Source organism: Pleurodeles waltl, chromosome 5 (assembly GCF_031143425.1).
Source record: "Pleurodeles waltl isolate 20211129_DDA chromosome 5, aPleWal1.hap1.20221129, whole genome shotgun sequence".
NCBI lineage: Eukaryota > Metazoa > Chordata > Amphibia > Caudata > Salamandridae > Pleurodeles > Pleurodeles waltl.
The window spans coordinates 1806044108-1806067972 of NC_090444.1; positions in this window are offsets into that span (position 1 = coordinate 1806044108).

The window sequence follows — 23865 nt, forward strand, 5'->3', positions numbered from 1 at the left end:
AGCCCAACTTACCTTCATCCAGCTGGTCTTCCGTCAGGGAACAGGGCGCTGCTACTGCCAGCAGCGCCCACCAGCAGAACAACGCCAGGCCGTATTACAGGTCATGATACAGCTTGTGGCGGTCTACTGGCATGTCAGTGCTGGTGGTAGCAGCGCCACCTTACCACCATCCACAAGTATGGCCATGGCCAGATTTCTGCCCTATTTGTGACGGAAGTCTGGCTGTGGTCATAATCTGGCGGACAGATGGTAGCTGCGGTGACAGTCTTTTGGCGGCGGTAGGCGGTTTATACCACCAATGTCATAATGTGGGCCTAAGTCTTTAAGTGATAGCCTCATAAGCAGTTATCTTGAACCCACAATGGAAGGAAATCAGCTATCAAATATGACTGGTGGCTTTGTAAAATGTTATTCATTCAAAGCCTGCCAACATGGCCTAAATCAGAAAACGTGTCAATCATCTGAAGGCCGCATTATTCCAATTGGAGACAGAACAACTTTTGATACGGACCATGTAGTTTATGTACTGTAATGTGAATGTAATAAACTATATATTGGCAGCACAATTCATAAACTGAAAATTAGGGTGCTGCAACACATGTGGGCAATAAGAAATGTGGATAAAAGCTACCCTTTGGCCAGCCAATTACCAGAAATTCCATGAGCGCTCCCTGACTGGGTTCACATTTTATGGATTGAAACACATTAAAAGACATGCAAAAGGAGGTGACATGGAAAAGGATTTAAGGAAGGAAGAATCTAAGTTGATTGTGCTGTTGGGTACAGAAGCCTCGTGGTGCCACAACATGATGCTGAACTATATGTCCATTTGTAGAATTGAACTACGAAAATATCTGAATCAAAATTATACCTTTTCACTGTCATTTAAAATTATACATCTAGGAATGTATGTATAATACTATCATTAAGAACATAACAACATAAGAACATAAGAACATATACATGTTCAGAATTGTTCTTCTGAAGAATGAATATGTGACTGCCACATAAAAATCTTTTTTTCATCTATGAATTAGTGACTCTGGAATTCAAGCCTTTTTTAGAGAACTCTGAAAAGAATGAGTTAGCATTTATGACACAAGGACTGCACTTTACAAAGTTAAATCGTTATTATGTCTGTAGAGAATTAGTAGATAAAATGTATTTGACACCAATCACCTTATTCCAGTGGTTCCCAATCTGTGCGCCGCGGCTCCCTGGTGCGCCGTCAAAACTAGCCAGGGGCGCCGTGCACAGTTTGGGAACCATGCTAGGTGTACATGAACTAAGAGAGACGAGCATTACAAATCCCCAAACCAGTGAAAATAGACGGTTAGTCCATTGTGCTGATATATAAAAACATTTTGTCAGAGGACAAGGAGGCGAGCGTTCATTCAATAAATTAACACCCTGCCCAGAGAGGGGAAGCGTACGCTTTTCCTCGTTTACTACAAAGATTTGCTGTCTTGATCGTTTGTTTCTCCTTCCACTTTTTTCCATTAACAAGGCAAGTCGCTCTCTGATTCAAGGTGGCTGCGAGCATTAGGACACAATGTCAGCGGTGACAGCGCTGCACTGAAGGGTACCTTTGCAGGCAGTCACCCCCATACAGTTAATATCCCATCTCTCCATGCCGCCTGCTCTCTGCAGCATGTGCTTTTCTTTCTGCACATTTCTTCCAGTTTAAAAAGTGGCCTTTTATGTATCACTTCGAGAAAGGTGCTGACACTGTTTCACAACGTCTGAACGGGCCCACAGTTTACATTCCTGGCTCTGCAGTTGACTTTGTGCCCCTGCCACGTTTGCATAGTTTTGAGATTATATGGCAGCATGATTGTTGGGCATTCTAAAGCTACCCCTCCCCTCCATTCTTACTGACCAAGCTACGCTCCTGCTTTTACTGTTACTAGTTTTGCAGGTCTGGAGTATCGCACTGTGGGAAAGCTGCATGTGAGGGCAGAGATTAACATTAATTTGCAGGCAAGCTCCTGGGTTTGGTGGGATCCTGGGTAGGTGTGTGAGCAATGACTACGCAAGTTGATGAAAGATCTGTGCACCTTTAACTCTTGCCAGAAAAAGCATGTTACACCCACTGTGTCCTGCAGCATGGGCTAAGTTTTCATGCAGAGTAACTTTACTCAGCAACATATGCTTTCATATAGCAGGGGCACAGGTTGTATGTCATAATTTCTGGTGACATTGTCATTATTCTTGGTGGTAATTTTTTCAGCTAGCAAACCCTGCCTCTTTTTGTCACAGAATGCTGGCAGTTACGAAAGCATTACAGTAAAACATTAGCAAGTTAATAACAATACCCATACATAAATTCAAATGTAAGTAATTAAATCTTAGTATGTTTAATTAAAATGTCATCCACATTATCATATAAAGCAGCAAATAAATAATTATTTTACACTTAAATATTAGACAATAACACACAAAATCATCAACTCTGTAGAGCTGTGGTCTCTTTCGTTCACAGCGCTATACCTCCCTATTGCGGGCAACTCCTAAAAATGAAAATGCAAATGAACATACTGTTGAATCAGTAAATCATAGATATACGTGGTTTGCTTATCGGTAAGTCCATCCTCCAAAGCTCTCAATGCTTGCTTTCACAAGTAAGGACACCCTACTTTCTGTCTCCCAGAAGAAGTCCACTGTGTCTCCTCCGTCCACTGCGGCTGTAGCAAGGCCTGTTGCATGAGTGGGAGAAGGGTGGTGATAATATTGTTCCTTGTGACCAGGCTTTCAGTGCGTCCACGCTAAGTCTTCGCCTCCTTAGTGCCTCAAATACAGAGCTGCCTATCTCTGGTTACTGTATGGTGCCCTCGACTGAGCAGGCTTCGAGGCAGGAAGAAGATCTGGTCTCCTCTGGGGCCACAGGGTGACCTGCATAGCATTCCCCAATGCAAAGCCCAGAGGAGCCTGTCCCTCTCCATTTCCACTTACTAAAACCACTCACAAAACACCAGTTTGTAGCTTACAGGCAGGCTTGAGCTTGTGGTGGGACGACTGGGCCATTTGATGAATAACAGCAGCCTCTGTTTTTTGAATAGCTTAACTACGATGGCAAAGGTTGTTTAAAATTACCATTTATTATCTCACATCACATCTGACAAAAAAACACCCCAGGATTGTTTTCCTTTTGCCTCTGTTGGTGTTTATCTCATACTACCTTGACTTTTCAAGCCTTCTGCTCACTCCAGTCTCCAGACACCCTTGTTCAATCTGCCTGCCATAGGTACGATTATTTTCAATGGGAAAAATGGAAGTGCTCCCTGGGCTGGGCTTACATCCCCCCACCAGCCCAAAAAAAACTAACATAATGGGGAGCCGCAGCCAATGGCCAATAGCTCAAGGGAGCCACAGGTTGAAAATGTTTGGGAACCACTGCCTTATTCAATTGAATAGATTAAATAACTACATCTTAGCATTGGTTATTCTAAGTAGCATGAATGTATTATTAGATAGGAAACATCTATCATGTAGATTACAGAATTGAAGCATTATATTACAACCATTTCCATTACATTTGTAGCACATGTCACTTTATTAAATAAATGAAAATCAATTACATTAACTCATTGAATTAAAATTATTTCCACACTCATGCCATTTCCATTACACTCCTAGCACGTCACTTTATTAAATAAATGATAATTAATGACATTGCATTGAGTTCAAATTATAGCCATACCCATGCCACTTCACTTTAGCATCTGGCACTTTACCACAGGGAAGTGGCGCATTAGTGATTTATTGGGTAAACATTACCATATCATAGATATGCATGATGTGGTTTCACTTTAGCACATGCCACTTTAATGATGTAATTACATTTTAGTTCATAACATTTTTTAGATCTTAAAGGACAATTGGATAGGAGGCGTCCTTAGAATTTTATGGCCTGAGCGTGATTGATTTGTATTGCAACACATGCCATTTTAATGTTTATAAATTATTATGAATGAAGAACGTTTCGAAATCTATGTTGCATGTTGATATTGAAATGTTGACATATAAACCAGGTCAGATTGAGAAACACTTAAATACGTATGATGTTAAAAAAATATGCAGGTGCAATTAAATCCCAAGAAATATTAATTTAATATTAAGGGCAGAAAACGTCGTGTATTAATTGGATTTATATGTAATAACATATTAACATAGTAACATGATAACCAATTCGCAAAAGAAGTAATATATTATTGTCTGAAGAGGATTAATGCTAAGATAAATGAATTGTTCTTTGGTATACAGAACGAATGTACAATTATGAAATAATAGAAATTTAAAATGTAGTTTATTATGGCGAATAATGTTGGTTAGTTGTTGGATATTTAACGTTCTAGTGCTCAACTGGGCAATGAAATAGAAGAAGGACATTATAAAACATAGTAACATCCACCATGTTGTTGTTATAGGCCCAGTAGAAGGCAGCAAGCAGAAATGCGTCGGCCTGGAACTATATATATTTTGTGTTTTCCTGTGCTTTTCTATGACATTTCTTTCTTTCTTGCTTTTCACATCAAATAAATCAATCTATATGGAGAAGGTGGCTCTGGAACATTATTAGGAGCTTGGTGCTACCAATTTGTGGGGTTGTGGATACAACGCATGGGATGCATAGATATATATACACACACATATATATATATATATTTTCACTGAAAAAACAAAGGTTACAGGGACATTATAGTTAGGAAATAGAATAAGAAAAAACATATAAAATTCACTGAAAAAAACAAAGGTTACAGGGACATTATAGTTAGGCTCACATTTTAAAAGTACAAAGCCTTAGAAATTCGCCAGGTATAGTTAGAACTATCTCAAGTAACTGTAACTTGTGCCCTAAGGTAACTATAACTCGCGCCCCGGGGCGGTAATAGTCCCTGGGGCTGTGGGGGAGGCCGTAGGGCCTCCGTCACCTTGAAAGGCATTTTGTCACGGGGTGGTGGTACCGCAGGCGCAGGTGGGCCGCACAGCCCCCTTGCTCACATAAGCTTAATCACCCTGGGGAGGTGGTGGTCACCAGGGCTTATTAAAGCCCGAGGAGGGGGGCCCCGTGCGCCCCCCTCCTACATTAACCCCAAATGCCCCCAGGACCTCACCCACCCAGGAGCAAACTAAAAAACGCAGGAGAGAGCATTTTTTTTTATCTCAGAAAAATCTACGGATCCATCTGCTGTTTTTTCAGATAAAAAAAAAAATAGCTTTTTTACCTCTGGACCCCCACCACCAGGGGTTGACTCTACCCTGGCCCCTTTTCATTTTTTTACTGGAACTCGGCTGAAGCCGAGTCTCAAGATGGCTGCCAACACTTCTTTGTTGAAGTGTTGGCAGCCAATCAGATATCAGCACGGGGACAGCTGGATCCATGGAGGATCCGCGTCCCTTATATCTATATTTTTGGCCCTTAAATTACTCTGAAAGTACTGAACAGGTTCACACTAAACCACAAAAAGTGTAATCTGCGGAACAGAATCTAGCTTTGTGCCAAATTTGGTGTAATTCCATTCAGTGGTTCGTGCTGTAGGCGTGTCTAAAGGTCCTATGGAAAAATGAACAGTGAAAGTGTGTTTTAGGCCCACCACTCCTTTTTCTCAGCCCCCACTTGACGGACCGGCCCGAAACTTTCAAGACAGAAGCACAGAAGCTGAACTAAGCAAAGTATACGTTTTGACAATTTTGTGTAGATTGGTCAAGTGGTGCAAACGTTATAGGCAAAACCAAAAACGCTCTTCCTATTGAAACTAGGTCCTAACTATAACTACCTAGTGGCGACCACCACTAGGTTATATATATATATATATATATATATATATATATATATATATATATATATATATATATATATATATATATATATATATATTTATATTTATTTTTTATTGGCTGGTCAATAACCCTCTTGCAATCTGGAGACTGGTGAGCAACAGCTCGTAGGCAACTCCTGGGATCTTCTGCAGCTCCTGGACCCCGCAGCTGGACTTCTTCCTCCACCGACCTGAAGGAACTTGACCTTTAGGAGGGTGGGCATTGCCACCTGCAACACATGGGAACATCCAAGGGTGCTTGACTCTGTCCCCTTTCTTTGCAGGTCCTCCACTTCTGGAATCCCTCCCTGGGTTCCACCGGCCTGGTCCACGGGTCATGACAGCAGCTGAATAATCTGAGGCATCCAATGACTTCAGGGAGGGTCCCTTCTTCCCTCTGCATCTGGGCCCCTGGTGTAGCTACTCCTGTCTTCTGGGCATCCTGGGGTAGGGACACTCTTCATCCACCTTCTTGTCTGTTGGTTTCTGTGGGGGGTCCACTGGGAAGGGTCCTGGATTACAAAAATTCCAACCACTACTCACTATGTTAGTCTAAGGGACAACTGGATGGGTAACTACCTTACTCCCGGGTGCTGGGTTCATTTACTGTACTTACCTCTGTTGTTCCTAACTGCTCCCAGCCCCTAGCTAACTACCACACTTACCTTGGTTGAGGTCACTGTTTCACAATCCGCTTTTTTTATTATATGGTTTCCCCCCCCCCATATTGCCCTATTTATTTTTATGTCATTTCTGCTGGTTATTTTGTGTATATATTGTGTGAGATAAACCAATGTTAGTTTAGTAGTAGTGCTGTAATAAAGTATCCTTTATTTTTGTAACACGTGTGGTTCTTTCTTTGAGTAAGTTGCTGTCTGACTACTGTGGTAGTGCAAGTGCTTTACATTCCTCCTGGATAAGCATTAGCTGCTCGCCTCAGCTACTACTAGAGAGCTTCTGCTACCCTGACACCTATTCACTATCACTAAGGGTTGTCTGGACTCGGTGCTACATCATAGGTGTACACCATAAACTGAGCCAGCCTCCTACATCAAGTAACTATAACTTGCTCCCTTAGGTAACTAAAACTCACACTCTCGCCATGCACTGCTAATTACCTCAGATATTACATCACTCTTGGCAACTTCTACAACGTTATTAAAAATATAAATGAAGCATTAGCAGTCAAATTAATGAAGAAAGAAACTGTAGGGCGGGGCACGAGTTATAGGTACCTTAGGGAGCGAGTTGTTACTTGAAATAACTCTGTAACTGCTGAATTTCTATGGTTGTGCGTGAGTATATTCAGAACCTAACTATAATATCCCTGTAACCTTTGTTTTTTTAAGTGAATTTCTAAGTTTTTTTTATTCTCTTTCCTAACTATAACATCCCTGTAACCTTTGTTTTTTTAGTGAATGTATATATATATATATATATATATATATATATATATATATAGTAATACACAATGAGACCTAATGCAAGCCTTTTTAATAAGTTTACATTAGAACATTAGAACACACTCCACACTAATACATTCCCTCTCATAAAGAATAAATCTTTGCCGCCATTAAGCCTCCAATGACTCATCAATAAAAACCATATGCTGGCTCCCCTGCAGCCTTTTAGGTTTGCTGATTAACCATTTGCACACATTTAAAATTCTTTCAGGCAGCAGTCATCCTGGTAATGAGGCTTGTTTCACTTTTCATTGTCTGCCTCTACCTTGGCTTCACACTGGGGAGACACCCTTCCCTTTCAGTCATAGGCAACCAGAGGTCTGCATTAGCTGTTCTGGAATAAAGTATGGGAACTGTGACTGTAGAATAAAAAATGTTTGGGAATATCTTTCCCAACAGATCTCACACTTCAACTACTAAGGTCATCTGAAAGCAATTTACAGGTAGAGGAGACGCCATTTGTTTTTTCATTGCTTCTCGTGCCTCATGGTGTTGCTCTCTCTTTGCTTAATCCCCCCATTTGCAAAGTGCCCATAAAAGACATGGGTCCAAATTTGAAACTGTGTGGCGTGGTATTCCATCCAGTGTGGAATTATTTTCCACACAACTATAAGAGGCCCGGTACTCCTTCATCCAGTTTTTTGGTGTGTGGAAGCATCAAACCTAAATTTAATGTTGGGAAAATCCAGCAGGCAAAATCGCTGTGGTAAAAGGCTACATTATAGTCCAGACCGCTTCTATGGCCCAAGATGCCATAGACAAACTAGCCAACATTTTCTACTCCTTCCTCCATCCTCCTGACCCTTTCCCTCCACCCAGCCTCTACCTGCCTCGTCCAGCCACTGCAGTTGAGTCGTCCTGTTACCTCCAAATGAAGATCTTGATGAAAAACATTTTATTCGATTCAACTTGAAAGCTTGTGTGGTTATTTCTAGATTGTCCATGGCAATGCTTGCTACGAAGGCCTTTGTGTGTTAGCTATTTACAAGCTTCAAGACAGTCTGACTATGGCAGTGTAACTCGTCATGAACTTTGGGACATTTTATAGGTTCTCTCAAAGCTCACCGTAGGATACACTGGTTGCCAGTTTCTTGAAGGATCCATTATAAGGTGCCACAGAATGTATTATGAAACTGGCCTTGTGCTGTTTATGTGTTTCCTTCCAAGAATAAGTTCGCCCTTCATTTTGGCTCTTTCCTCCTATCATCAGTCCCCTGATTTAGAGGCCTGGTGAGTGGGGGGAGGGCTTATGGTTAAGGACGTGTTCCTTCTCTTTTGTTGCTCTCTCTATGTGGAATGCACTCCCTGCGCAGAATAGAGGGCCATTCTATGTTTAGGAAGGCTCTTAAAATGAGTCTGTTTTATTGATTAACTTCAAATTGTTCATATGTTAGCTCAGCACAAAGACTCAACTCATATCTTACATATGTAGGTTTTTAATATATTTGATGAGTGCCAAAGGCACTAAAAACAGGGCCAGTGGAAACTTTGGAAAAATTGAACCAAAATGATGTGTTGTGGCTTGTGTCCTTTGTCAATTGTCAAGTGAGGGATGGCTTTGGTATCTCGTGCTTGACCTATGAGTGGAATTAGAGGTAGCTCAGTTATGTGAAGCCTGAGCATATAATTTTTTTTCTGCCCAGAGGAATACCTCTGCCACCTAAATAGACACTTCTATAACCAGTTTCTCAGCGTCCATTGCAATTGTGTCCCTTTCTCTACCGGGCCCAATTAACTGCTATATTTAGTGCAGACATTTAAGAACAACCATTGTAAAGAATGTGGTAAATTTTCAAGTTAAATTTGGGGACATTTGGAACAACTGTTTTATAATGCCTATTGTCCTTGCAAGATTAAAAATTCACTTTATGTGTTGTGGGCTTCAGAAAACAATTAAAAGCATTGTTATTTTAACATATGTAATTAAGCGGTTCTGTTTCTGTAGGAGTGACCTATTTAAAGGATGTTGCTCATGAGCCAAACATTTTGGGGGTCATTTTGACCTTGGCGGTCTTTTCACAAGACCGCCGAGGGACCGCCGTGCTGAAGACCGCCAGTGGTGGTTTTCCGCTCAGCGTATTATGACTGCTGGCAGCCCTCCGTCCTTTTCCGGGCAGAGAGCCGCCAGCAGCCATACTGGCGGTCGGCGGGAAGTGGAGGTTGCTCCACCTCCACCGCCACATCAACAGAACACCGCCCACCGAATCACGTTCTGTGATTCGGTGTGGCAGTGTTCTGTTGACGGTGTGGTGGCGGCGGAGCAGCCCCCATGGATCCCATCCCCTCCCTGAGGATCAACGGACCAGGTAAGTTGATCGTCCGTTAGGGGAGGGGGTGGGGGGGTGTTGTGTGTTGTGTGCGTGCATGGGGGGGTGCGTGTGGGTTTGTAGAGGGGGTGTGTGAGTGTGTGCATGCATGCGGGGGTGTTGTGTGTTTGGAAATGAGTGCGTGTCTGTCTGTATGTATGTCTGAATGAGGGTGTGCGTGTATGACTGTGTGTGTGGCAGTTGGCATGTATGTTGGTGTGTGTGCGGGTATGTGTGTTGGTGGTGCCTGCGTGCGTGTCAGGTGTGTATGTGTAATGTAATGTTGGGGGTAGGAGTAGAGAGTGGGGTCCTGCCACCTTTGGGGGGTGGCAGGGGTGGTGGGGGGGTGTAGGGGAAGGACTCAGGTTGGGGGAGACCCCTATCAGTGCCAGGGAAGGAATTCCCTGGCACTGATAGTGCTTACCGCCATGGATTTCATGGCGGTTCCAAACCCCATGAAATCCATGGTGGTCTGCCGGGTCATGATACCGCCGGCGGTATTGTGACGACCGTCAGGCTGGAGACCCTGGTCTCCAGTGGTCATCTCCGCCCTGGCGGTCGGATCGGAGAAGTGGCGGATGACCACGGTGGTTTAATTCCAAAAATTTTACCGCATCCTGTTGGCGGTAAGACCGCCGCTTCTCCGCCGACCGCCAGGGTTGTAATGAGGGCCTTTATGTGTTCTGTTGATTGAAGGAATACTTGTATCTTTGCCTGTTAGAACACCTTTGTTGCACAGTTACCTCAAGGCAACTACCTTTTTGCCAGTTGTTGATCAGAGTTGCATTGGAGCGTAGAATATGATGCAGGCGGGTGAGTAGTAAACAGTCCATCTGGGAAGCGTTGTGTAGTCGAACATTGTCAAAATGGGAGAGAACGTATCCTTCCAGGAAGACATCTCCCAGCGTATGGAGTTCATGATGGCAGTGGAATTGTTGAACCAGCTTCTCCCGGGTGAGCAGGATCTATGGATTGTCGATCAATGATATAAGCAGAGAATAGAGGAGCCAGCCCCAGAACACGGAAAAGCCTCCGCCACACCCAACAAGTCATGGAAGGCGTCTGAATTTCAGAGGGGTCCAAAGGGATCTCCTCAGGAAGAATGGAAGAGAACGCAAGCTCGTTAAGTTGGTCCCTCTCTGGATTTAGGTAAGCGATCCAGGCATTTGGGTGATACCAACGATGTGTGTACTGGCACTGGGCAGCCAGAGAGTAAAACAATGGGTCAGGAACCCCGAAACCACTGCGCTTGTAGGGGTGGGTCAGTATGTCCTAGTCGATGCAGGGGTGGCGGCCGGCCCATATCAGTCACAGAAAATGACCACAAAGCGTATCGAAAAAATGCTGTGTCGGGGGAAACAGAATGTTAAGGAACCGGGAAATGACAACCATTTTTTAAATAGCTATCTGGCCAGCTATTGAGAGCGGATGCTTGATCCAGCAATCCACCTGAGTGGAGAGTTTATCAACAGTTGGTACATAATTAAGCCTTATGATCTAGTCCTTTTCTCTGTGAATATGTTTTCATGGTTATTTAACAGAGTCAGTACACCAAGTGAATAGATATTCCATGGGTATTGGTAGTGTACATTCAGTCAATTGGAAAAGTTCAGATTTGGCCCAGTTGATCTGGAAGCCGAAAAAATGTTCCATACCATATAATTTCACGAGTCAATGGGAAAAGATTTTCAGAAGGTTGGCGGACAAAAAGCAATATACTGTCAGCGTACATGGAAAGTCAAAGGGGGACAAGGGAGAGTTGTAGGCCCTGGTGGAGATGATGTTCCCAGAGGTGGTGGGCCAGAGAGTCAATGGCAATAATGAAAAGTAAGGGAGAGAGAAGGCAGCCCTGCCTGGTCCCTATAGCTACAGAGAATAGTCCCAACAGAGAACCGTTTACTCGTAGGTGGGGCACAGGGTCTGAATAAAGGAGCATGATCAGAGATGTGAAATTACAAGGTAGACCAAGTTTATTCAGAGTTGCCCTGAGATATATCCATTCAAGGGAGTCAAACCCCTTCCTGGCATTTAAAAGCACCACTGCCGCAGGGACCATGGGGAGATTTCGTTCAGGACTGCAAAAAGGGTCCGTAGATTAAGGGAGGTAGCTCTATGGGGGACAACCACTGACTAGGTGGGTGAAATAAGCTGTTCCATCAATAAGGACAAGTGGGTTGCGAGGACTTCAGCCAGGATTTTGTTGTAAAAATTGAATAGGGAGAGGGAAGATGTTAGGAGGAGCATAAACAGGAGTCCTGGCTGGCTTAGGAAACTTCACGCAAATTGGGTGGCAAGTGTCCTGTCTCAAGGGATTCAGCATAGAGGGCAAGAAAATGGGGTACACCAGTAGTTGTTTATGAGCCTTGTAGAAGGTACCCGTGAGGCCATAGAAGGCTGGAGCTTTAGTCCAATCAATCAATTTTTGTAAATCGCGGCTACTCATCCGTGAGGGTCTCAAGGTGCTAGGGGGTGAGGGGAGGGGCCTCATCCGAAGAGCCATGTCTTGAGGTTCTTCCTGAGGGTGGTGAGCGATGGGCTTTGTCTGAGGTGCAGGGGGAGGTTGTTCCAGCTCTTTGTTGCAGTGTAGGTGAAGGATCGTCCTCCAGCGGTGGGTTTACGAATGCGAGGGATGGTGGCCAGAGCCAGATGGGTGGAGGGATCTGGTGGGGGTGTGGAAGGAGACACAGTGGTTTAGGTAGGCTGGTCCTGCGTTGTGTATGGCCTTGTACGTGTGGGTGAATACCTTGAAGGTGATTCGTTTCTCAACCGGGAGTAAGTGGAGGGTCCTCAGGTGTTGGGAGATATGTTCTCGGCGTGGGAGGGCCAGGATGAGTCTGGTGGCAGTGTTCTGGATGAGTTGTAGTTTTTTATGTGTTGAGGTGCTGGCATAGAGGGCACTGCAGTAGTCGAGCTTGCTTTTGACTAAGGCGTGGGTAACTGTCCTTCAGCAGTCTGCTGAGATCCATCTGAAGATCTTCCAAAGTTTGCAGAGTGTGTGCCAGCAGGAGGAGTGATAGAGTTTACCTGGCGGGTCATGGATAGGGATGAGTCGAGGTTTATGCCTAGGTTGCGGGCATGCTCAGTCGGTGCAGGGGGGGGGCGCTGAGGGATGTGGGCCACCAGGAGTCATCCCAAGCTGAGGTGGCATTTCCGAAGATGATGAGCTCAGTCTTGTCGAAGTTGAGCTTGAAGTAGCTTTATCTCATTCAGGTGGCAATGGCTTCCATTCCTGAGTGGAGGTTTGTTTTGGTTGTGTCCGAGTCTTCGGTGAGGGAAATGATGAGTTGTGTGTCATCGGCATAGTTCATATCGTGGCTTCTGACGATGGCTGTGAGAGGGGCCATGTATACGTTGAACAGTGTGGTATTCAGTGAGGATCCTTGGGGGAGTCTGCAGTTGACTCCTGTGGGTCTGGATGTGTAGGGCGGGAGTCTGACCCTTTGAGTGCTCCCGAAGAGGAAGGAGTGGACCCATTCTAGGACTCTTACGCGGATTCCTATGTCATGGAGTCTGGTGCGTAGAGTGCTGTGGGAGACCGTGTCAAGGGGTCACGTGGAGTGCTGCTGAGAAGTCAAGGAATATGAGCACTGCTGTGTGGCCGCGGTCTAGGAGTAATCGGATGTCGTCAGTGGCTGCCAGGAGGGCTGTCTCCGTGCTGTGGTTGCTGCAGAAACTGGACTAGGAGCTGTCCAGGGAGTTGTTGGCCTCCATGAAATTCCATAGTTATGCGTTGATTGCTTTCTCCAGTACTTTGGCAGGTTAGAGTAGCAGTGAGGTGGGCTGGAAATTCTTTACTTCTGATGGTTTGGCTGAAGGTTTCTTCAGGAGAGGGCATATTTCGGCGTGTTTCCAGTCTTCGGGGAAGGTACCAGTGTTGATGGAGCAGCTCATTGTGTTTCAGAACTTTGGGGTGATGGAAGTGCTGGGTCTGATGTATATGTGGTGTGGGCAGGGGCTCGTGGGTGCTCCGGAGTGGGTGCTTTTCTTGATGCTGATTGTTTCCTCTGTGGTGAGCGTGGACCAGCTGTGGATGGTCTGGGTGGGTCGGTCGTAGGTTCTGGTGCCAGGATTTTCTGGGAGGAAACCGTCGTAGATGTCCTGGATCTTGCAGTGGAAAAAGGTGGAGAGTTTGTCACAGAGGTCCTGTGACTGGAGGAAGCTGGTGGCTTCAGAGGGGCGATTTGTGAACTCGTTGATAACTGAGAAGAGTTCTTTAGAGTTGTATGTGGAGGAGTTGATGCGATCCTGAAATGCGTCCTTCCTTGCACTCTTGATGTTTCGTCGGCAGTTGCGGCTCTTTGCTGGTTTGGCTATTCCTCCATTTTCACTCTAAACGTCTGCAGGTAAGCTTTGATTCTTGGAGTTCAGTGGTGAACCAGCTGGCTTTGTTAGGTATGCGTTTGGTCGATGTCACCCAAAGGGGGGCTAGAGTGTCGGCGCATTGGGTGATCCATGCGTTGAGATTGCACACTGCTGTGTTGGTGTCTTTGGAGGGAGGAGGGAGGGATTTGACGAGAGATGAGGTGAGTTGCTTGTTGGTGATTTTGTTCCATTTCCTGTGGAGGATCCTGGGGGTGCAGGTGGAGGGTGCAATGATTTTGAAGTGTATGCAGTAGTGGTCCATCCATACTGAGGTGGAGATGGTCTTGATGGTGATCCAATTGCTTGAGGCGAAGATGGGGTCCATTGTTTGTCCTGCGATGTGTGTGGGTGTGGAGACCAGCTGTCTGAGGCTGAGGGTGGCGAGGCTATCGAGTAGAGAGGCGGTGTTTGGGTTGGTGCGGTCCTCGAGGTGGAAATTGAGGTCGCCGAGGAGGAGGTATTCGTCTGATGTCAGGGCCTAGGGGGTAGTGATATCTGTAGTAGGCTGGCCTGGCTTGTAGTGGGTACCAAGGGGTACTTACACTCTGTACCAGGTCCAGTTATCCCTTATTAGTGTAGAAGAGGTGTTTCTAGCAGCTTAGGCTGATAGAAGGTAGCTATAGCAGAGCAGCTTAGGCTGAACTAGGAGACATGCAAAGCTCCTACTATACCACTAGTGTCGTATGCACAATATCGTAAGAAAACACAATACACAGATATACTAAAAATAAAGATACTTTATTTTTATGACAATATGCCAAAAGTATCTCAGTGAGTACCCTCAGTAAGAGGATGCCAAATATACACAAGATATATGTACACAATACCAAAAATATGCAGTAATAGCAAAAGGAAGTAATGCAAGCAGTGTAAAGTTACAATAGATTGCAATAGGAGCACATAGGTATAGGGGCAACACAAACCATATACTCCAAAAGTGGAATGCGAACCACGAATGGACCCCAAACCTATGTGAGCTTGTAAAGGGTCGCTGGGACTGTAAGAAAACAGTGAGGGTTAGAAAAATAGCCCACCCCAAGACCCTGTGAGGTAGGTGTAAAGTGAACCTACAACCCCCAGAGAGCACTGAAGTCGTGATAGGGGGATTCTGCAAGGAAAACCAACACCAGCAAAGCAACAACAGTGGATTTCCGGACCTGAGTACCTGTGAAACAAGGGGACCAAGTCCAAGAGTCGTGACAGTGTCGAGAGGGGGCAGATTCCCAGGAAATGCCAGCTGAGGGTACAAAGGAGCTGCCACCGGATGGAAGAAGCTTGGTGTTTTGCAAGAACGAAGAGGACTAGGAACTTCCCCTTTGGAGGATGGATGTCCCACGTCGTGAAGAAGCTTGCAGAGGTGTTCCCACGCAGAAAGACCGCAAACAAACCTTGCTAGCTGCAATGGTCGCGGTTAGGGTTTTTGGATGCTGCTGTGGCCCAGGAGGGACCAGGATGTCGCCACTTGGATGAGGAGACAGAGGAGGGCACCCAGCAAGTCAGGGAGCCCTCACAGAAGCAGGCAGCACCAGCAGAAGTACCGGAACAGGCACTTAGAAGAGGAGTGCACTCGAAGTCACAAAAGGGAGTCCCACGACGCCGGAGGACAACTCAGAAGGTTGTGCACTGCAGGTTAGAGTGTCGGGGACCCAGGCTTGGCTGTGCACGAAGGAAATCCTGGAAGAGTGCACAGGAGCCGGAGCAGCTGCAAATCACGTGGTACCCAGCAATGCAGTCTAGCATGGGGGGGCAAGGACTTACCTCCACCAAACTTGGACTGAAGAGTCACTGGACTGTGTGAGTCACTTGGACAGAGTTGCTGAGTTCCAGGGACCACGCTCGTCGTGCCGAGAGGGGACCCAGAGGACCGGTGATGCAGTCTTTTGTTGCCTGCGGTTGCAGGGGGAAGATTCCATCGACCCACAGGAGATTTCTTCAGAGCTCCTGGTGCAAGAAGGAGGCAGGCTACCCCCAGAGCATGCACCACCAAGAAACAGTTGAGAAAGCCGGCAGGATGAAGCGATACAAGGGTGCAGTAGTCGTCTTTGCTACTTTGTTGCGGTTTTGCAGGCGTCCTGAGCAGTCAGCGGTCGATCCTTTGGCAGAAGGTGAAGAGGGAGATGCAGAGGAACTCTGGTGAGCTCTTGCATTCGGTATCTGAAGAATTCCCCAAAGCAGAGACCCTAAATAGCCAGAAAAGGAGGTTTGGCTACCTAGGAAGGAGGATAGGCTAGTAAGAAAGGTAAGATCCTATCAGAAGGAGTCTCTGACGTCACCTGCTGGCCCTGGCCACTCAGAGCAGTCCAGTGTGCCAGCACACCTCTGAATCCAAGATGGCAGAGATCTGGGGCACGCTGGAGGAGCTCTGGGCACCTCCCCTGGGAGGTGCAGGTCAGGGGAGTGGTCACTCCCCTTTCCTTTGTATAGTTTTGCACCAGAGCAGGGCTGGGGGATCCCTGAACCGGTGTAGACTGGCCTTATGCAGAGATGGGCACCATTCTGTGCCCATCAAAGCATTTCCAGAGGCTGGGGAGGCTACTCCTCCCCAGCCCTGACACCTTTTTCCAAAGGGAGAGGGTGTAACACCCTCTCTCTGAGGAAGTCCTTTGTTTTGCCTTCCTGGGCCAGGCCTGGCTGGACCCCAGGAGGGCAGAAACCTGTCTGAGGGGTTGGCAGCAGCAGCAGCAGCAGCTGCAGTGAAACCCCGGGAAAGGCAGTTTGGCAGTACCCGGGCTCTGTGCTAGAGACCCGGGGGATCATGGAATTGTCTCCCCAATGCCAGAAAGGCATTGGGGTGACAATTCCATGATCTTAGACATGTTACATGGCCATGTTCGGAGTTACCATTGTGACGCTATACATAGGTAGTGACCTATGTATAGTGCACACGTGAAATGGTGTCCCCGCACTCACAAAGTCCGGGGAATTTGTCCTGAACGATGTGGGGGCACCGTGACTAGTGCCAGGGTGCCCACACACTAATTAACTTTGCGCCCAACCTTCACCAGGTGAAGGTTAGACATATAGGTGACTTATAAGTTACTTAAGTGCAGTGGTAAATGGCTGTGAAATAACGTGGACGTTATTTCACTCAGGCTGCAGTGGCAGGCCTGTGTAAAAATTGTCAGAGCTCCCTATGGGTGGCAAAAGAAATGCTGCAGCCCATAGGGATCTCCTGGAACCCCAATACCCTGGGTACCTCAGTACCATACACTAGGGAATTATAAGGGTGTTGCAGTATGCCAATGTGAATTGGTTAAATTGGTCACTAGCCTGTTAGTGACAATTTGGAAAGCAGAGAGAGCATAACCACTGAGGTTCTGGTTAGCAGAGCCCCAGTGAGACAGTTAGTCATCACACAGGGAACACATACAGGGCACACTTATGAGCACTGGGGCCCTGGCTGGCAGGGTCCCAGTGACACATACACTAAAACAACATATATACAGTGAAATATGGGGGTAACATGCCAGGCAAGATGGTACTTTCCTACAATGTCTACAACATTGTCTATGAATGCTGGGTGGGGGCCGGGTGGCCTGTACACCAGGGTGCCGCAGATTGAGGAGTTGTGGTTGAAGTGGACCAGGAAGTGAAGATGTGGTGCATTGTTCTTCTGGGACGGCCTTGACACGTAGTGAGGACTTGTGTACAATTGCGAGTACTCCGCAGGAATGGTGATGTCTGGTCCAGAGGTTGGGTTGGTCCAGGTCTCTGTAAGGAAGATGATGTCCTGTCGGGCGGTGTCGATCAAATCCAAGAGTTCGGTGGTGTGTTTATAGAGGGAGAAGATGTTCAGGAGCAGACAGTTGATGGGGTTGTGGGGGATGTTGGTATCTTTGTGAGTGGAGAGTAGCTTCAGCCTGTTTTTTTTCATATATCTTTTTATTGGGAGTAGTGTAGTCAAGAAATAACCACATACAGCAATAGATAAAAGGCGAAGAAGCAGCAAAGGCAAAACAGTATCACAGACAACATTTAACCGCGCCACGTATCATAAATTAATAGTCCTACAGAAGTTGCAGACTACAAGTAAATCGGGGGGGCAACAACCCAATCATCAGAGTCTGATGTGTTATAGTGGGATAGCATAATTGACTTGACCCCCAAAAGGAGCCCAGACACTCCCAAGGAGCTGAAGCCATGGGGGCAAAGCGGCCCTCAGCATGCGTGCACGGGGTTAATGTGTGAAACCAGGCATCGATCCATGTGGGGGGGACGTGCCCGCCGCTGTAGGATATACTCAGGGAGTGCTAGCACAAACACCCCAGTGGCGCGTGGTGGACCAGAGTGCAGGGGGGCCACGTAACTATTCAAAAGGAGGTGGGGATAGTCTCAGAGCATTCGGGGGGGGCGTGTGTCATTTTTGGCTTCAATGGTACTATGAATGCATCCCAAATTTCATAGCCTCCATCTGACAGACCCCTTGAATGTAGTAGCCGTAGGGTTTGTGCCTCTGCCTGGGACTGCTGCAGCAAGTCACGCAGCCACATTGTATGTGCGGGGGCATGTGGGGCATTCTAGTGAGTTGCTATAAGGCATTTAAACGTTATGTAAGCCAATACCACGGATCTATGGAGATGTTTGTCTCCCTTCGCACGACGGCGCAGCCCCAGCAAGCAGGACTCCGGGGCCGAAGTCAAGGCATGATCAGTGATTTCCGCTATTGTAGTAGTAATATGTCCCTAAGCCTCCACTAATGGCGGGCCGTCCCAAACCATGTGATAAAAGTCTGCTAGCGGCTTCGCACATCAAGGGCACGAGGAGTCTGAAGCGGGGAACATGCGTTTGATGTGGGAGGGAGACAAATAAGTGTGGTGTAAATAATTAAACTGGGTATAGCGAAGTCTAGAGTTCTGTGAGACGTGCTTAACGGAATAAAGTGCAGTGTTCCAGGCTGCTTACGACAGGGGAGCACAGAGCACTGTATCCCAGCGGGCCCGTGTGCGTTCCAGACTCGGACAGGCCTCCGGTAATAGTTTGTTGTATATCTGTGTAATTACTTTTTTGGTGCCCCTAAAAGAAAGAACCATTATGAGAATTGGTGACGTCCGCGGTTCGTTATCCCCAGAGTCCCAGGTGAGGCGCAGTAAGTGACGTATCGAGCAGTATGTCAAGAAGGCACCTGCAGGGATCCCTGTGGTTTCTACTTGTTCACCAAATGTCAGTAGTGTAGCTTCTGAGTAGAAGTCGCCCACGTTCACGATCCCCGCCTCCCGCCAAGGGGCCATGTTGTGGTGCACCAGTAGGTCGCGGGCTCTCGGCTATTGCAGCAGTGGGATCAAGGGTGAGTATGGTACGTGAGGGCTCTTACCGTGTACATATCGCAGCCAGCATTTTTTGCAGTGTCTAATATGATATGACCCCGCGGTATGGGGCATGCGCTATCCAATAACCAAGCCAGTGGTGGTGTTGGGGCAAGTGAGTCCATCAGAACCTCCCTCTCAGCTAAGTACTGACCTCCCAGCCAGCTAGCTGGCCACTGCAATTGAGCAGTAGCGTAATATAGTTCGAGGTTAGGCATACCCAGACCCCCATTGTCCTGTATGTTTGTGTCGTGGTCAACGCTACACAACGTCTGTTCGTCCCTCACAGCAGTTCGGTTAGAATACTCTGTAGGGACTTAAAGAGTGAGCGGAGAGAACTACCGGCAGCACCGCAAAATGATATAATAATCTAGGGAGGGTGAGCATTTTGGCTATGGCCCCTCTGCCCATGGGCGATAAAGTGAGAGAACCCCAGAATGGAAGAGAGACCCTTATTGAACGAATTACTCTGTCTATGTTACCCTCCCTAATGTCCTCTATGGCATGGTACACCTGAATTCCCAGATACTTGAAGGTGGTGTGGCACCAAGACAGGTGATACACTGGTAGGTCTGGTTGAAGATCTAGGGGGACAGGTATTAAGGGTAATATACAGGATTTAGACCAATTTACTCGGAGTCCAGATATTACAGCAAACGAATCAAGTGCCTCCATGACCCCGGGCACGGAGATCATATGGTCTCGCAGGTAGATCAGGAAATCATCTCCATATAAAGATATAGGGCCTGATTACAACTTTGGTGGAGGGGGTTGATCCGGCCCAAATGGGACGGATATCCCGCCCACCGCATTCCGAGTTCCATAGGATATAATGTACTCGTAACACAGCGGGCGGGATATCCGTCACAATTGGGACGGATTAACCCCCTCCGCCAAAGTTGTAATCAGGCCCATAATATGGAATGTATGTATTTCCGGGATGCCCCATTGGTGTACGTGTTCACGAAGCTTAGCGGCTAGGGGCTCTATGGCTATGGCAAACAAAAGTGGAGAAAGCGGGCAACCCTGTCTAGTACCCCTATGTATGGGGAAGAGGTTTGAAATAATCTTCCCTGTTTTAACCTGAGCAGAAGGGTTAGAGTATAAGGTATTAATCCATGCTATGAACCCTCTGCCGAATCTCATGGCGCCCCACGTTTTAATGAGGAAATCCCAGATAAGAGTATCAAATGCCTTTTCAATATCCAATGGTACGGCTACTGCCCGATGGTAGGCCCCGAGGTAGTGTGCAAAATTCAAAGTGGTCGTCTGATGTTCTGGAAGGTGTTCCTGCCTGGGACAAATCTGGACTGATCTTCATGGATCAGCTGCAGGATCAATAGGAGGAGTCTGTTGACTCGAATTTTCCCTAATACTTTACAGTCTGTATTTAACAAGGAAAGCGGTCGATATGACCTGACATCTAGGGGATCACGGCCAGCCTTCGGAAGCACTGCTATCAAGGCCTTGCATAAGGAGCCGGGTAGGTGACCACGATCGTGCGGCTCATTAAACATATCCAGCATGGGCTGCAGGAGATGACTCGCCTGTGTCACATAATATTCAATTGGTAGGCCATCTCTGCCAGGAGCCTTGTTTCGTGCCATTTAGGAAAGTACAAGACGCAACTCCTCCATACAAACAGGGCCGTCCAGTGCAGCTGCCCCTTCCAGGTGTATTCGCCTAAGGGGGAGAGAGTCCAGGAAGGCGGACACCTGCCCCAAAGGGGGGTGCGTACAGCCCCTGGTAATAAGCGTAGAACGCTTCATTTATCGCTGCCAGGGTGTTCACTATCACGCCCGATTCCAACCTGATAGCCCCAATGGGTGAGTGGTGGGGGGTATCGTGGACAAGCCAAGCCAGCAAGTGGCCTGATCTGTCACCCTTTGCATATTGTCGTGTCATGTAGTGTCTGTAATCGTGAGTGGGCGTCAGCCTCCCTGTGTCTGGTCCACAAGGGATGAAGTTCCTCAGGGGACATCTCACCCCTGTCTACGGCAGTCTCCACAGACCGCATGATCGACTCCAATTCGGTCTGCTCCCGAACCAACGTCCGCCGGACCCCCACCAATGCAGCCATGCAGTGTCCACGCACTACCACTTTATGTGCGTCCCATTCTGTCACTCAGTGCGCTGTTGTGTTAGTATTATGTGTGAAAAACGCAGTCAAGCATGTGGCGAGCTCTGCGCAAAAGGGGGGCTCGGACAACGCCTCTGCCTGTAAGCGCCACGTAGATATTCGTGTGTTCAGACAGCCCCAACCTAAAACCACCCTCAATGGACAGCGATCGGACACAGTGCGTGCAAGGTAACCAGAGCTGCAAACCCTTTGGATCACCGCTGGCAATGCTAATATAAGATCTATTCTAGTGTGAAGGGCATGGACAGGAGAGTAAAAGGAATATTCACGATCACTGGGATGCCCCATACGCCATAGTCGCATAGGTTACTTGTCCCCCTCCAGACCTCAAACTCATGAAAAGTGTGCCTACTTGGTGCGGTCGGAAGTGGGGGGGAAGGAGCGGTCCACATGGCTGTGGGGAACACAGTTAAAGTCTCCTCCCCATAAACTCTCTCCTGAGGGGCCCCGAAGCAACCCAGTAGACATTGTGTACAAGAAGCCGCTTTGGTTACTATTGGGTGCATATAGTGCCACTAGGGACAGTGGAGCACCATCAAGGCAGCCCTTGATAACTACATATCTACTGTCGGGGTCCACTTGTGTATGGTCGACGCATAAGGCACTCCGGGGGCAATGCAGACTGCCACACCGCGGGCAAAGGATGATGAGGTGGTTCCGAAGGTCTGGCCCTTCCAGCTAGAACGCAACCTCCCAAGGGTGGCCTCCGATAAGTGTGTTTCCTGCAGCATAGCGATATGCACTAAGTGTTGCCGCAAGTAAGCGTGTATGCGCTGTCTCTTACACAGGGTGGCCATACCTCTGACGTTCCATGTAATCACATTATAGCATGGTGTTTGTGTTCTTGACAGGGTAGCCATATCCATAAGATAATGTGAAAGTGTAGGGGACCTCGAGGGGACCGGACCACCCTCAACCCAGCAGGACTTGACTGTGCCCACCCCAGGGAAGTGTTTCCGATCCACATGCTATGGCTGCGCCCCCCTTTTATTTCACGTAGAATGATTGGTGGCAGTAACAAAATGAACCCAACAAAATATAAAGAGGAGAACCCATGCAGGTCCAATAGATGAACAGCCTCTTGATCTATTAACAACATAAGAACAAGGACAAAACTCAGCCTGATAGCAGGCGTGGGGAGCAGCTGGTCCATACGGAGTGGGGCTCAGGGGGTGAAAGCCAGGCAGCCACCTCTGTGCACCTGACCCGTCGAATGTCAACCCAAGACCTGACGCCTCCTGGCACCACCACATGCTTTGGCGGGCAGCTCTGAGATTCAATACCATTCTCCGGTGACCCGCACAGAGTGGGCCAATTCCAAGCAGTTGGTTGACCGAGGGAGCCTCCAAAACATGCCCCTGACAACTCTAGAAGCATGACTCAGATATCATCCGCAGATTTCAGGTGAGCATCGGTCTTCATGGGGAGCTCCCAGAATCGGAGCGATCTACCTGATCAATGTCCGTGACTTTGGGCTCTCGCAGGGCAGTGAATGGATTGGAAACAAACTGTGAAGTCTCAAGCAGCAAGTGAGAGAGGTCCGCCACCGCCTGGGCCAGTGAGGGCCTGGTTCTCATACGCGTCCGGCGTCCCCCTTTGGGGGAGGTCCACCGCTCCTCCGAGTCCCCCGATCGTGTTGGGTGAGCAAGCCCCTTGGCATGAAGCCAAGTCCAGATGTCCTCCGAGGAGGCAAAGATATGTACCTTGGGACCATCTTGTATGCGCAGTTTCACAGGGTACAGGAGGGTGTACTTTATGTTGTGCTCACAGAGGCAGTGCCTCACCTGGTAGAAGGAAACACTTTTTTTTGGACTTCAGCGGGGAAGTCAGGGTAGGCGGAGATGAGTACATTTTCAATTTCTGTGGCCCTTCTTTTTGGAAAAGCTGCAACACCAGGTCCCTGTCCCAGTAATTGAGCAAGCAGGCAATCAATAGGCGGGGGGCCTGCCCGGCACCCGGTGCGCCAGCTTCACCGAGAAAAGTTTGGGAATTTTATCCTGGAGGATCGGATCAGATAGCCATTGCTCCACGAATAGTTCTTCATTTGGGCCCTCCGCCCGCTCCGGGAATCCCACCAGGCGGATGTGGTTGCGCCACGATCTCCCTTCTGCGTCCTCCGCTCTGCGACTCAGTGTGTCAACCTCCATAGACAAGCAAAGCATTTTTTCTTGAAGTTCCTTCATGGCTGGGTGCCACTCAGCCACCACTTTCTCTGTCTCTGTGACTCTCTCAGACAACATGTGGTGGACTGCTCGTAGAAGGTTAACATCACATATCACTGGGTTGATCTTTGACTCCAAAGTGTTTTTGGTATCCAATATGGCCTGCAGCACCTTTTTAAACTGTGATGTGTGAATGTGTAATGTGGCATCCATTTGCTGTAAGGCCTGAGAGGTAACAGCCGGGTTTTCAGGTGGGGCATCTGGGGGTAGTCATGGTCGCCGTCGGCGGCCAGGCAGGCCTCGGTTTGCC